Here is a 12,103-nt window from a genome sequence, read left to right on the forward strand (position 1 = left end):
ATTAAGAGACAGTATTTAGCACCAGTGACATTTTCATATTCCAGTCACACACACTGAACTTATTTCAGACTGGTGTTTTGAAAAATGAGTGCAACCATAGTCTCTGACAGCCAGAGCCGGAGGAAGAAAATATTTGAGGAGGAAAAAGACCCAAAAGCAATTATTATTCTTTACCAACCAATTTAGAAGAGGCTGGGTAGGCTCCTCCAAAACCATGGCGCCCATCTCAGAGACAAATAAATGGAAACTCCATCCAGAGCTTTGTACTGAAGGAGCACATATCATCTGGAGCAAACACCAGCAGCATCCAGAGACTGATTCATGGGAGTAGTCAAGTAATGCTAAGGGAGTCAGACTGGGAAAAATGAGCACAGTACTGGGCTACTGCTCTGTTGTTGCAAGAACTGGTTGTGCTAAACCAGATACAAATGGCACAGTGCACATGCAGTGCCTGGTCCCTACCAGCAGCTGGCTTTTCTAAACCTCCTGGGCTTGAATAACCTGCTCATATCTCAGTCTACAGCAGCTTGGAACTCCCAGCCCCAACTATCAACTAAGTTGTCCTGTGTAGCAAAATGGACAGAAAGGATTCATCTCTACCAACATCCCCCTCCCATCTGAAAGGGGTGAAGGAGCTGGAGCCAAGCCAAACTAGAGAGGCTATGGAGTTCCAGGCACTGAAAGTGCAGTACACTCTAGGTAAAGGACTTCCAGAAACCCTCTGCACATGCTGAGCGAGAAAAATGCCATCCCAGCCAAGTCAACACCAATTTGCTTCCCAACTCTACCAGCACACAGAATCCACCAGAAACTTAACATCTCCAAATCTTACTCCTTACCACAACCCTCCAAGGAACCCCAGTTCAATCCAGGGGCATCACAAGGTCATGTCAGACACTCCACCACCATCAGCCCTTTTCTCCATCTGTAGGATCTGCAGAAGTGACTGGAGCTCTCAAAGTCTTCCCACTCCCAAGACCTAACTTCACTGTAATCCCTCAGGCAGCAAGGGATCCTGTCCATAGCACAGGAGATTATCCCACCTTGCTCCCTACTGACACCACTCCTCCTCCTGACTTTTCAAGCCTGTACAACCCACCAGTAAAACAGATCCTTGAATACTTAAGATTTCCAAACCTGAAAGCTATTCCAGCTATTTCTCCCACTGGTAATTCTAACCAACTGTAGCCAAGAATTAAGGAGAAATAAAATGCAGGCCAGCAGTTCCTGAAGACACTAGAACTCCTTTTAATCCTTCAGTTTACAGAAAAGAAAAAGAGCTTGCCTTTTACTGTTTTTCCAAAATGAAAACACAAATCTTTACCCTAATCATGCAGTTCTTATGCTGACATATATTTCAACATCTTTTTTTTTAATTAGGATTTTTGCCAGCCTAGTGTAGTGACTTTTGCCTGTAACTGCTGTGCTTTTCACTGAACTGTAAATATTTTTGCCATTGTCTTTATGAGTTATGGTGTTAATTGCAAGTTCTGGTTAGACTAAAGGAATGTACTTATTGTCTTTTTAAAAGAAGAATTTGCAAGGGTAAAAACACAGCCTCAATGAACTACAAGGGGGGCTCCCAGCATTAAGGACACACTCCTGGACACCCCAAGGAAAAGGCAAAACAGCTCCCTGGAGCAGTGCAGCCAAGCACAGAGCTCAGCACCTGCTCTGAAAACATGTTTCCATCTCACTCACACAGTTTGTTTTTCTGCCTCTCTTTTTGATGCAAAGAGGATGTAACATTCCTGCTTCCTCACATGAACTGGGGATAATTGATGGACAGAGAAGAGTCTTGCTGCAAAGCTCCACGGGTCATGTTCCTCTTTGCCTCCTAGACAGAAACTGTGGGGACAGAGCTGGCAGCTTCTGGCAGCTTCTTCTGTCCAAAATCACATGTCCAAGCTAACATCTTTTTATGACTTGCCTGAAGCAGGCTTTTGGTTAACCAATGATACAGCAGTCCAACTACAGGACTTAAGTTCATTTGGCTGAAGTCTAGTCTGGTAGGGAATAATTCATATGTTTGAGCTAAAAACCAGAGGAAAAAAAAAAAATCAACCAACTAACCAACCAAAAAAAACCACAACAAAGGGTTTGCATTTGTCAGAGTTTTAACATTTACCTTCCTTGTCACAATTAGCAGTTCAAAGTAGGAATGCTGGAAAACAGCCTTCTCCTCCAATCCTGAAATGGTTTGGGTGAGAAGGATCCTTTAAATGCCACCCAGTCCAACCTCTCTGCAATGAAGAGAGACATCTTCAACCAGACCAGGTTGCTCAGAGCTCCATCCAACCTGACCTTGAATTTTCCCAAGTACTTTACAAAAATGACTGAAAGTACTGAGGAAAACTCAAAGGGAGAATTTAACCTTAAATTCTCATTCTAGCCCCACAGGTACAATGCAGCACCCATTTTAAGAGCAGATGCTGAGCTGCTAACTGAAGGTTCTGGCCTGCTAACTGAAGAGATAAGCACCTGCAACCAGCTTCAGGATATAAAATAACCCTTCACAGGTAATACAACCTCACTGTTGCCACTGGGCAAAATTCAAACCAGGCTGCAGCCACACATAACCTTCCCTCTGCAGAGAGATCAAAGTGCAAAACTAAGCAAGCAATCCTTTTAGAATCAAGGGAAGCCTGTACTCTGTGTGAGGAAAGGAGAGAAAAAGCATAATTATAAATAATGTTTTTCTTCCTTACAGGAAAAAATCTTTTTAAAACAAAACAAAACAAAAAATCCAACAAACAATTCTCTTTTGGAGCTGAAGCCTTACAAAACTAATGTGAAAAAGCTTAAATGAGCCCTACCATGGCATTGTAGTGCCACACGGACTCCCACTGTCTTCTGCTTCAGCATCAATTTAGATCCTCATGAGCTCCAGGGGGACAGCATCAAAATCCTGCTCCAGATCAAGATCTGCTTATAACAGGTGTGCCATTCCTATCAGTCCATCCAGACAGAAAGAAATAGCTGGAAAATCTGTTTATTCCATGTATTACAACCACTCAGGCACTACAGATGATACAAAGATATCATCAACATCTATGTTTTAATAAATGCCTGGAAAAAGAGCAAGGACAGAGTTTGGTGAAGGCATATTCCCAAAACAACACTATCAGCTTTCATGCTCAGTTTTTCCTGATTCTACAGTTAGTAACACATTAGAAAGGGGAAAAAACACACTGACTACTTAAACAGTTGGTCATAATGAAAGCAGCCTTCACTTCTGAGTAAGGTTTCACTTCCCAAAATGTCTAACAGCTACCTCAAATAAGCAACCACTTCTCCCAAAGAAATACAAGAAATTCTGCTTTATAGGCCATTAGCATAATTTCAGTCCTCTGCAGTGAATTCAGTCTCTAGTACAAAATTTAGCTGTTTTTTAGCAGTGCCACATCGTGTCAAGAGGAGGAACAATGTGTTCTGTTGCAGAACTTTATCACAAGCTAAGTGGTTCACATAAAACTTTAATGACTGAACTTCATTTGAAAGTATATACCAGATCCATAATCACATGGATAAAGTTTAAAGTCAACATGTTGTTATTACTCTCCTGTCAACTTTTCCAGAAAGAATACTGGCATCATTTTACAGTAACAAAAGTGCTCTGGCCCAAGGACACCAGATATAGATATATAGACAAATGCATGTCCCTTCACATGCAACCAAAACTAATCATTTCATGCTTAAAATCTGGATTCAGACACTGTATGAGGCAAATTGTACCGCCCAAAAAAAAAAAAAAAAAAGGGAAAAAAGAATATGTTTTTCTTAATTGATGAATTTATTAGCAGTGCCACATGCCTGTATGAAGGAGCTGAGCATTCTACAGAAGAGGGCAAAAAATCCACTTCATCAGAGAACACCAAAAGTTTTTTGATTCCTGTCTTTCTTTACCCTGAAATTTTGGTGCATGTGGGTCCCATTTAGCTGTAATCCACCCTTGGCCATAAGCACCATCAACATGCACAATGGTTGACCAGAATAAAGGAAATGAGATGCACAGAAATAGACTGCAATAATACCAAGTCTGAGACATCATGCCACAGGAAGGAAATTCCAGGTTCTGACAGACAGCACCCCACATCACCTCGGTCCTCCCTCCTCCCTGTAGCCCAGATGAGCCTCCTGGGATGAGAGATGGCAGCAGTGCTGGGCCATGTTCTGCACGCCATCTGCATCACAGATCTGGTTTTAGAGAATCTTGACCCAATGCAGGAAGACTTTTAGTCCCAGGGGACTCAGATAAATAATTGCAGGTATGTGATAATTTACGTAAGAGATCAAAAAAGCCCTTCCATCTCTGGCTCAGCACAAATCCCTGCTTTGGTCTCCTCAGGAAGGGCCCTGCCAAACCTCCCAGGGACTGACCCCTCTCCAGCTGCACTCAGACACCTGGGGTCCCTTCCTCAGCAATCTGATGGGCAGTGATCAGGCAGCTTTCTGAAAAGATTATGAGTTCCATTTAACAGAAAATTGGAAAGAAAAAGGAGAAAAAGTGGGTGGAACAACAGCCTTTATCCCAAAGGTCTGCTACCCTCAGCCTACATGAATTTCCAGGACAGTCCTTGACAGTGACAGGCTGCCCAGGAATTGCAGAGTCCCCATCCCTAGGGACATTAAAACCTGAACTGAAACAGTGCTCTGCCTTCACCAGAGCTGGCTTTGGGAGCAGCCAACCTTTGGAGGTGCATTCCAGCACTAACCATCCCAGGAGATCCATGCATTAGCTCAGCTGGAGAAGCACTGGGGAGGGGGAGAGGGCTCTGTCCCTGTAACATGAGGATAACAGCAGGAATTGGACAGGTTACCCCTGGATCAGACCTAACTCATCCCTACTCCCAAATTCACCAGAAATGAGGAGCTGAAATACCTGAAATACCTGGTGTGCCAAGTACAAGTGAAATTGACTTTTTTTTTTTTTTTTTTTTTTTTTTTTTTTTTTTTTTTTTTTTTTGAAAAGGGGCAAATTAATAGGAGCACTCAACAGTCAATATTGGTTGCAGCTGGTCCTTGGACCCACAGCTGCCTCCCACCTGCCCCACAGCTAAAGGTGGTTCAAAAGGCAGGTCAGTGCACAAACCTGGGCAGCCTGGACTGGATGAGGAATCCCAACCCTGTAGGAAAGACAAGGAAGGGATGGAGTAGGACCCTGCCCTGGGCAGGAATGAACTAGATGACTCCTTGAGGTCTTTTCATCTGTACTTTGTACAGATGAAAAGAGACAAAAAAAGCTTGAAAACTACATCTTCCTGACCTTTGAAAATAATCAAATGCTTATCATAAACAACAGCCTCTGCTACTGAACTCTGCCTGCTGTTTCTTTTGGGCAACAGATTATTTTATTGGATTCCAGTCTCTAAACCCACAGCCTGCACTACAAGGCACCAGGCAGCCTATGACACAAGGGACAGACACACAGACAACAGGGTAGAACCCTGTCTCAAAAGGTGGGTGCCAAAAGACAGCAGCCAAAATAAATGGCTGCATTTTCAGAGATACAGACCATGCAGAATTCAGGTATAAAAAATGATTAAACAAACACACACTATGTACTATGCTCACTACTGTCACAGAACTCCTACACATTTTAAGATATCAATTTTATGGTATTATCCCAGTACCTCTGGAGGGCTATTTATTCATTTTATGGTGATAACAAATTATTTTTGCCTTTTTTCTGTAATCCCAATATTCACACTGCTGTCTACTAGACCCCAACATAAAGTGTGGGACAAGATGGTCTTTAGTATCATCATATCATCAAAAAAGCATCAGAATCTGGCAATTTGTGACCACAGCAGGGAAAAATAAAGAAACTCCTGCTACCCTCACATTGCCATCACACAGCTCACGCCTCTTTTACGGCTTCTCTGCAGAACTGCACAGTTTTTAGCTGAAGAGTGGTTTGTGTCTTGCTATGCAGACCTCAGCAAGACACAGCAGCAATTTCTGACTTCCCTTCAAATGTTTCTACTGAGTAATTTCATGATGCCATTTGCTTCAGTTTGCCAAGACTGAGATGAGGGAGAGAAAACCAAAGGACAAAAAAAAAAGTGATTATGGATATTGGGATGGGAACAGTTCTTTATCCTTCCCTGGTTTTCCATTTTTATATAATTTTTCTGCATCTTGGTGTAAAAATGACCTTGGTAAGGGAAGTATTTATAACTGACAATTCTTGATTCTTCTATATCCAGTCTTGATAAATTCAACAATCTCATGTAGGTTACTTTACCCTTCTACCCCTATTTCCCCAGCTGGAAATTGGAAGTATTTACTCCTATTCTTTCTTCTGATGCAGTCATCTAAATACAAGTTCTCTGGCAGAAAGGCTCTCTGCAACATCTTGCACAACAGGAAGGTTACCTTAATTGCAATTCCAAAGCTGTGCAAATCCCATCTCACTCTTGCCCCCTCTTAGTCTATGACTGTTATTAAAGCTACATCATAAATAAATGTAAAGTATCTACAAATACAAATGGGAAACTAAATCCCACTAAAGTTTAAATGACAAGGCAAGTACAAGTGAAATTGACTTTTTCAAGTGAGAAGTCAGTTAATTTGTAAAACCTATGTTTTAATATTGCCACATGGAAGTCACAGCACAGGTGAGCATATCTGAACTGGATGCAAAACACCAGTGGACAGAAGCAGGAGAGGCAGAGCCAGCAGACTGGAATGTCAGCATTCCTAAGTGACTAATAATGACCATGAAGATTAAAGTGACCTTGTTGCTGAAATGGAGACAAGGACAGAAAACACAGGGTGTTTGAAAGCCAACATTTCCCTGAGAGTAATCACAGCCATTAAAGTTTTAAATGATCCCTGCATCTCATTGGAGTTTGCCCTCTTTGTGGATTTTTTCCACAATTGAAAAGTTAACCACAAAAGAATAAGAAAATGCTCAGATATCATCAGCTAGTTCCAGTCTAATAATACATAATTATGAAATACAATTATTACACTGATCTCATCAGCTTCTATTTTTAGCTTCAACCAGTTCTTTTAAGTTGAAACTCTTTCCTCACTGGAGCTGTGTTACAGTACATCCATTCATCTCTCAGCTGGGATTTATCCCATCTTTCCACCTGGCTCACTATTGTTCACATTATCATTTCTGAAATATAAGCATACTCTGATCACCAAAGCAGATTTTCAAGCACAAAAGGACCTAATTACTGCCCCAAAGCACCAACTCATTTATGCAGGCATTCCATCCCCAGGTTACTAAGAGAGGAGAGAGCAGATGACCCACTAGGAATGAAGCAGAAGGTGAAATTACAGGGAACTTTCCTTGCTATACCATCACTTAATCTGAGACTAAGGAAAGTGTAAGGCAATGTGATAAACTGCTGAATACACACACTTTTGAAAGGCTGTCTATTGCAGCCAAGAGGAACCTTCCTGACAAGCAAACACTCTGTACTGTAACTGACCAATCTCAGATAAACACTCAGCATTGATAAAGCTCAAAACAAAACCCACAACCTCGACCACTAAAAAAAAAGAGGGTTGGGGCACACTGACTGTGTAACTTGTGGGTCATTTTTGTCCAAGATAAAGATCTCTTTCCCTCCCTTTGTGGTTCTCCAAGCCCAGCATGAACAATGCTGAACGCTTTCCCTGCAAGTTTCCCAGCTGGGCTGGGAGCACAGGGAGCTCTGGGAGAAGCTCAGCCACACGAGCAGCACATCAGAGGAACCTTTGTGGCTATAAAAATGCTGCACTTGGGTCCCACAGCCAGCTTTTCTCCCTAGGCTCTCTCGTTCTGTGACACTTGGGTCCCACAGCCAGGTTTTCTCCCTAGGCTCTCTCCTGCTGTGACACTTGGGTCCCACAGCCAGGTTTTCCCTCTAGGCTCTCTCCTGCTGTGGCACTTGGGTCCCACAGCCAGGTTTTCCCTCTAGGCTCTCTCATTCTGTGACACTTGGGTCCCACAGCCAGGTTTTCTCTCTAGGCTCTCTCCTGCTGTGACACTTGGGTCCCACAGCCAGGTTTTCTCTTTAGGCTCTCTCCTGCTGTGACACTTGGGTCCCACAGCCAGGTTTTCTCTTTAGGCTCTCTCCTGCTGTGACACTTGGGTCCCACAGCCAGGTTTTCTCTTTAGGCTCTCTCCTGCTGTGGCACTTGGGTCCCACAGCCAGGTTTTCTCTCTAGGCTCTCTCCTGCTGTGGGCCCCAGCCCATTCCCCACAGTGCTGGGTATCTGGGCACTCGGAGGGGACAGCTGTGACCCTTCCTCCCCCACAAGAAGGGACAGCTGCTCCCTTCAGCGCTGCACCTCCGTGGTGACATGGGACCAGATCGGGTTCTGTGGCCAAAGCAGGAGACTGCCATTCCCGCTGGGCTGGCCGGCTCCAAAGGCTCCCAGGCCACCGATGGCCAAGTTCTGTGCAGGGCCAGCACAGAAACCCGAGCTGTCCCACAGAAATTCTCAGCTGAAGTCACAGCACAATCCCGGGATGACCCGGTCTGCTGTCCCCGGCAAGGACAGCCGGGGTTAACGCAGGCCAGGGAGCGGCCCAGGAGCAGCTCGGATGCATTTCCTGATTCCCGGGAGGGAATCGAGGAGGGAAGGAAGGGTTTAAGTGCACGGCCATGGCTCGCCGTGCCAGCTGGCCCCAGACCAAATGGCCTGCTCGGCTCATTAGGAGCCGGCAAGTCCTCCCGAGGCTGCTCACAATCACTTTCAGAACTAAGTCATAATTAAGACCAAAGGTAAGAAGGGAACACGAGGCTGCCCAGCGCACATCTTTTGCTCGGTATCAGGGTAACAGAGCTTGGGATTAATTGATACAGACTACACAAAGGAAATTCAGTGCCTGCTTCAAATTCATTATCTCTTAACCCATCTTTACTGTCACTCATAAAGCTTCCCCCCTAGAAATCCATCAGAGGAATCCACTGTTCAATTTCAGCCCTCCAGAGAGCATATGGGAGCTTGAGAGATGATTTATGGTTTTAGTTTTCATTCTCAAGATCTATGTTGGGGCATTTTAAAATGCTGACTTAGTCAAGAAAATGCTGAAGGAGGATGTAAGTGGCAATGGAAGAATGCAAGTCCATGACAAACACCACGCCCCTGCCCTCCTCCCCAAGCTATCCCAGTAACACAGGGACACAGGTAAATCTTGGCATTCATCTGTTGAAAGGACTCTGAAACACAAGATGCTTCCAGAAATGGACTGAATGGTTTCGCTTGTTCTCAAGAGACTTTATAGATATCATATGTGAGCTTGCTCTGAGTAGGTACTTTGTGTCCTGAACATTCCCAGCTCTGGAAAAGCTCAAGTCTTATTGAGGAGCAGAACTCAACCCCTCCAAGGAACCACTGCCACCCCACAGGTACATCTCACTCTCTGTGGCAACTCAGAGCATTCTCAGAACTTCTCTTCCAGTGGCTGTGACAATTTTAGTCACTCTCATTTTATCAATCTTGACATTTTCATCAGCAGATTTTCCAGCTTAGCCATGCCTTGTGTCTGTGTGCAATCCTCTTAAAAAGGGAGTGATTTCTTATAAGTACCTTAGAGTATTTTAAGCTAGGTTAAAGTAAGTCCCCACAATACTTTGACACAATATTGCAGAGACCTTAAGTCTAGTGAGGATAATACAAGTAATGTACTGAAAAAATTGTAGAGCCAACCAATGATCTGCAGGACTTAACCGCCCCACACACATAAAACTTACTTTGCACTTGTACAGCAAAAGGCATTTCGAGATGTGCTCTGCTTTGGTGATCAGGACAGCACTTGCAACTCCCACAAGTTTTTATAAACACCAAGCTCAGCTGAATCACAGGCCATGTGGGGTCTGATAATATCTGTTTTTATACACATCTGCTATGAGGAAATCTCAACTGGCAAAATTCCTACTGTTACAAATGAATGAGGAGTCACAGATCTACACAGAGAGGAATGTGAATTTACCCACTGCCACACATCGGCTTGTGAATCCACACCTCACTTGTGTGGCACCCCGAATTTGGCCTGATAGCACAACTTGCTTTGTACACCTGCAACATGAAAAGAGGGGGGGAAACAAACAAACAAACAAAACCCCAAAAAAATGAACAAACAAAAAAACCCATAAGATCCATGCACTGACGTACTGCAGAGCCCCGTACTTGGAGACAAATTACAACCATGTTACTGAAGCACACACAGAAACATCTGTTTAATGTGACTTCAGTGATGTGACTAGAGGGCAGGTCCTCCCCACGCCCCTTCAAAGTAAAATGAAACTTTGTTGACTTTTTAAGTTAACAGGAATCCCACCACGGACTTCAGCGAACTTTGGATCAGGCTCTACAGAGAAAAAAGAAACTGGTGTTCTTCCAAGCGATCCTGTTCTTCCCAATATTTATGTCAGGTTAATACATTATTTTTTTTCTTTGTCTCCTTGCAAAGGCAGATTGACCAGTTCCTAAACTGTTCTAATTCCTCCATCCCGACCCCTGTTTGACCGCCGCAGCTGCCCCCATGCTGCGATTTCTGAATACATCTTTTAATCCATCTTCCAGCCTCCAGCCTGGCAACAATGCTCCTTTCAATGCCCACCAGCACCTACCCAGTCCGCCGCTCTCCAGCCCTGGAACATCCCGAGCGGCTTCCACAAAGCCCGGGATTTACCAGCCAGGAGGCGGCCCCACGCTCCCCGCCGGAGCTCTCCGTGCCTGCGGATTTGGACACATGCTCCGGCGCTGAATGTTCCCAGGCTCCAGGCCAGCTTTGCTGGGATAACTCATCTCCCTGCGGCTCCCGGCAGAGACACCGCGCTGCCGACACGCGGGGGAACCGCGGAACGGGGGCCGAGCTCTCCCCGGCCGCCACAGCACAGCCCTGGCTCCTGGGCTGGGCGCAGCCGCCGCCCCTCCGCGCTGCCCGGGCGGCGCGCCCCGGTCCCGCCGCCCGCAGAGCCGGCAGAGCCCGCAGAGCCGCCTCTCCTCTCCCCGCGCCGCCCCGGCCCTTACCAGAGCGCGATGCGGCTCTTGGGGTAGCTGAGCCTCTCGATGCATCCCAGGACGTGCGGCAGCGTGTGCGCGGCGTTGCGGGCGAGGATGGCGAGCAGCACGGTGGGCTGCAGCAGCGCCGACTCGGGCAGCGCGGGCTGCTCGGGCCCCGGCGGCTCGGGCGGCTCGGGCGGCTCGGGGGCGGCCCCGCAGCCGCGCAGCAGCGGCGGCAGCAGCAGCAGCAGCAGCGGCGCGCTCGCAGCCATGATGGGCGAGGGGCAGCCGCGGAGCCGCCGGCAGGCAGAGCGAGCTCCAGCGCAGGGAACGCGGGAGGAGGGGCACGGAGAGGACGGATAGGGGGAAGGAGGAGCCGAGCAGCGCGACCGCCCGCCCCGCCAGCCTCGCTTACCGCCCCCCGGCACTGGCCGGACCCCGCGCTGCCGCAGCGACCCCAGGTGCGACCCGGTGCCAACCCCTGAGCCCCGGGAGGCTGCGGTCAGCGCAGCACCCCCGGTAAAAGCTGCAAACCCCGCTTTTCTCCACCCGAGTTTTGGGATTTAAAGAGGCTTTCGGAGTGTTGCTGCTAACGCTGAGATGTCTCTTTGTTCGAGGCTTACGTGAAGATCTCGCCCTCATCCTTCCCATACAGGGAATTAAAGTAACTTTGAGCTTTCATATCAGGAAGTTTTTGGCAAACATCCTCGGGATGTCCGTACGGAGCAGCCGCGCACCCCACACCCATCCCACGCTGCAGGAGGGATGCGCTGCTCCAGCTCGAACGCAGCTGGAAGATTATTAGGGTAGAATCATAGAAAGGCTTGGGTTGGAAGGGACCTTTGGGACAATCTTGTTGCAAGCCCCTGCCATGGTAGGGACACCTTCCACTGCCTCAGGTTGCTCCAAGACCCATCCCATCTGGCCTTGGACACTTCAGGGATGGGGCAGCCACAGCTGCTCTGGGCACCCTGTGCCACGGCCTCCCCACCTTCTCAGGGAAGAAATTCTTCCTAATATCCAATCTAAATGTACTCTCTGTCCGTTTAAGGATGTCCCCCCTACGTCCTAACACTATGTGCCCATTTAAAAAGTCACTCCCCCTCTTTTTATAAGTGCCCCTCACATACTGGAAGGGGCTCAAAGG

The 12,103-nt window shown here is 46.6% G+C and overlaps 1 protein-coding gene across 2 annotated transcripts in view; it reads right to left on the minus strand.

The window, feature by feature from the left end:
* COLGALT2 (collagen beta(1-O)galactosyltransferase 2) overlaps window positions 1–11,170 on the minus strand; it is a 47,065-nt gene extending 35,895 nt beyond the window's left edge. The window contains exon 1 of one of the 2 annotated variants that reach the window (XM_059854533.1): window positions 10,984–11,170. The gene's annotated coding sequence lies outside the window, so the exon portion shown is untranslated. Of the gene's footprint in view, window positions 1–10,580; window positions 10,709–10,983 lie in introns of those variants that run through there. The other variant, XM_059854534.1, reaches the window with a different exon arrangement.
* Between the last annotated feature and the right edge of the window lie 933 nt (window positions 11,171–12,103).

This window comes from Haemorhous mexicanus, chromosome 9, assembly GCF_027477595.1.
Source record: "Haemorhous mexicanus isolate bHaeMex1 chromosome 9, bHaeMex1.pri, whole genome shotgun sequence".
NCBI classification, from domain to species: domain Eukaryota; kingdom Metazoa; phylum Chordata; class Aves; order Passeriformes; family Fringillidae; genus Haemorhous; species Haemorhous mexicanus.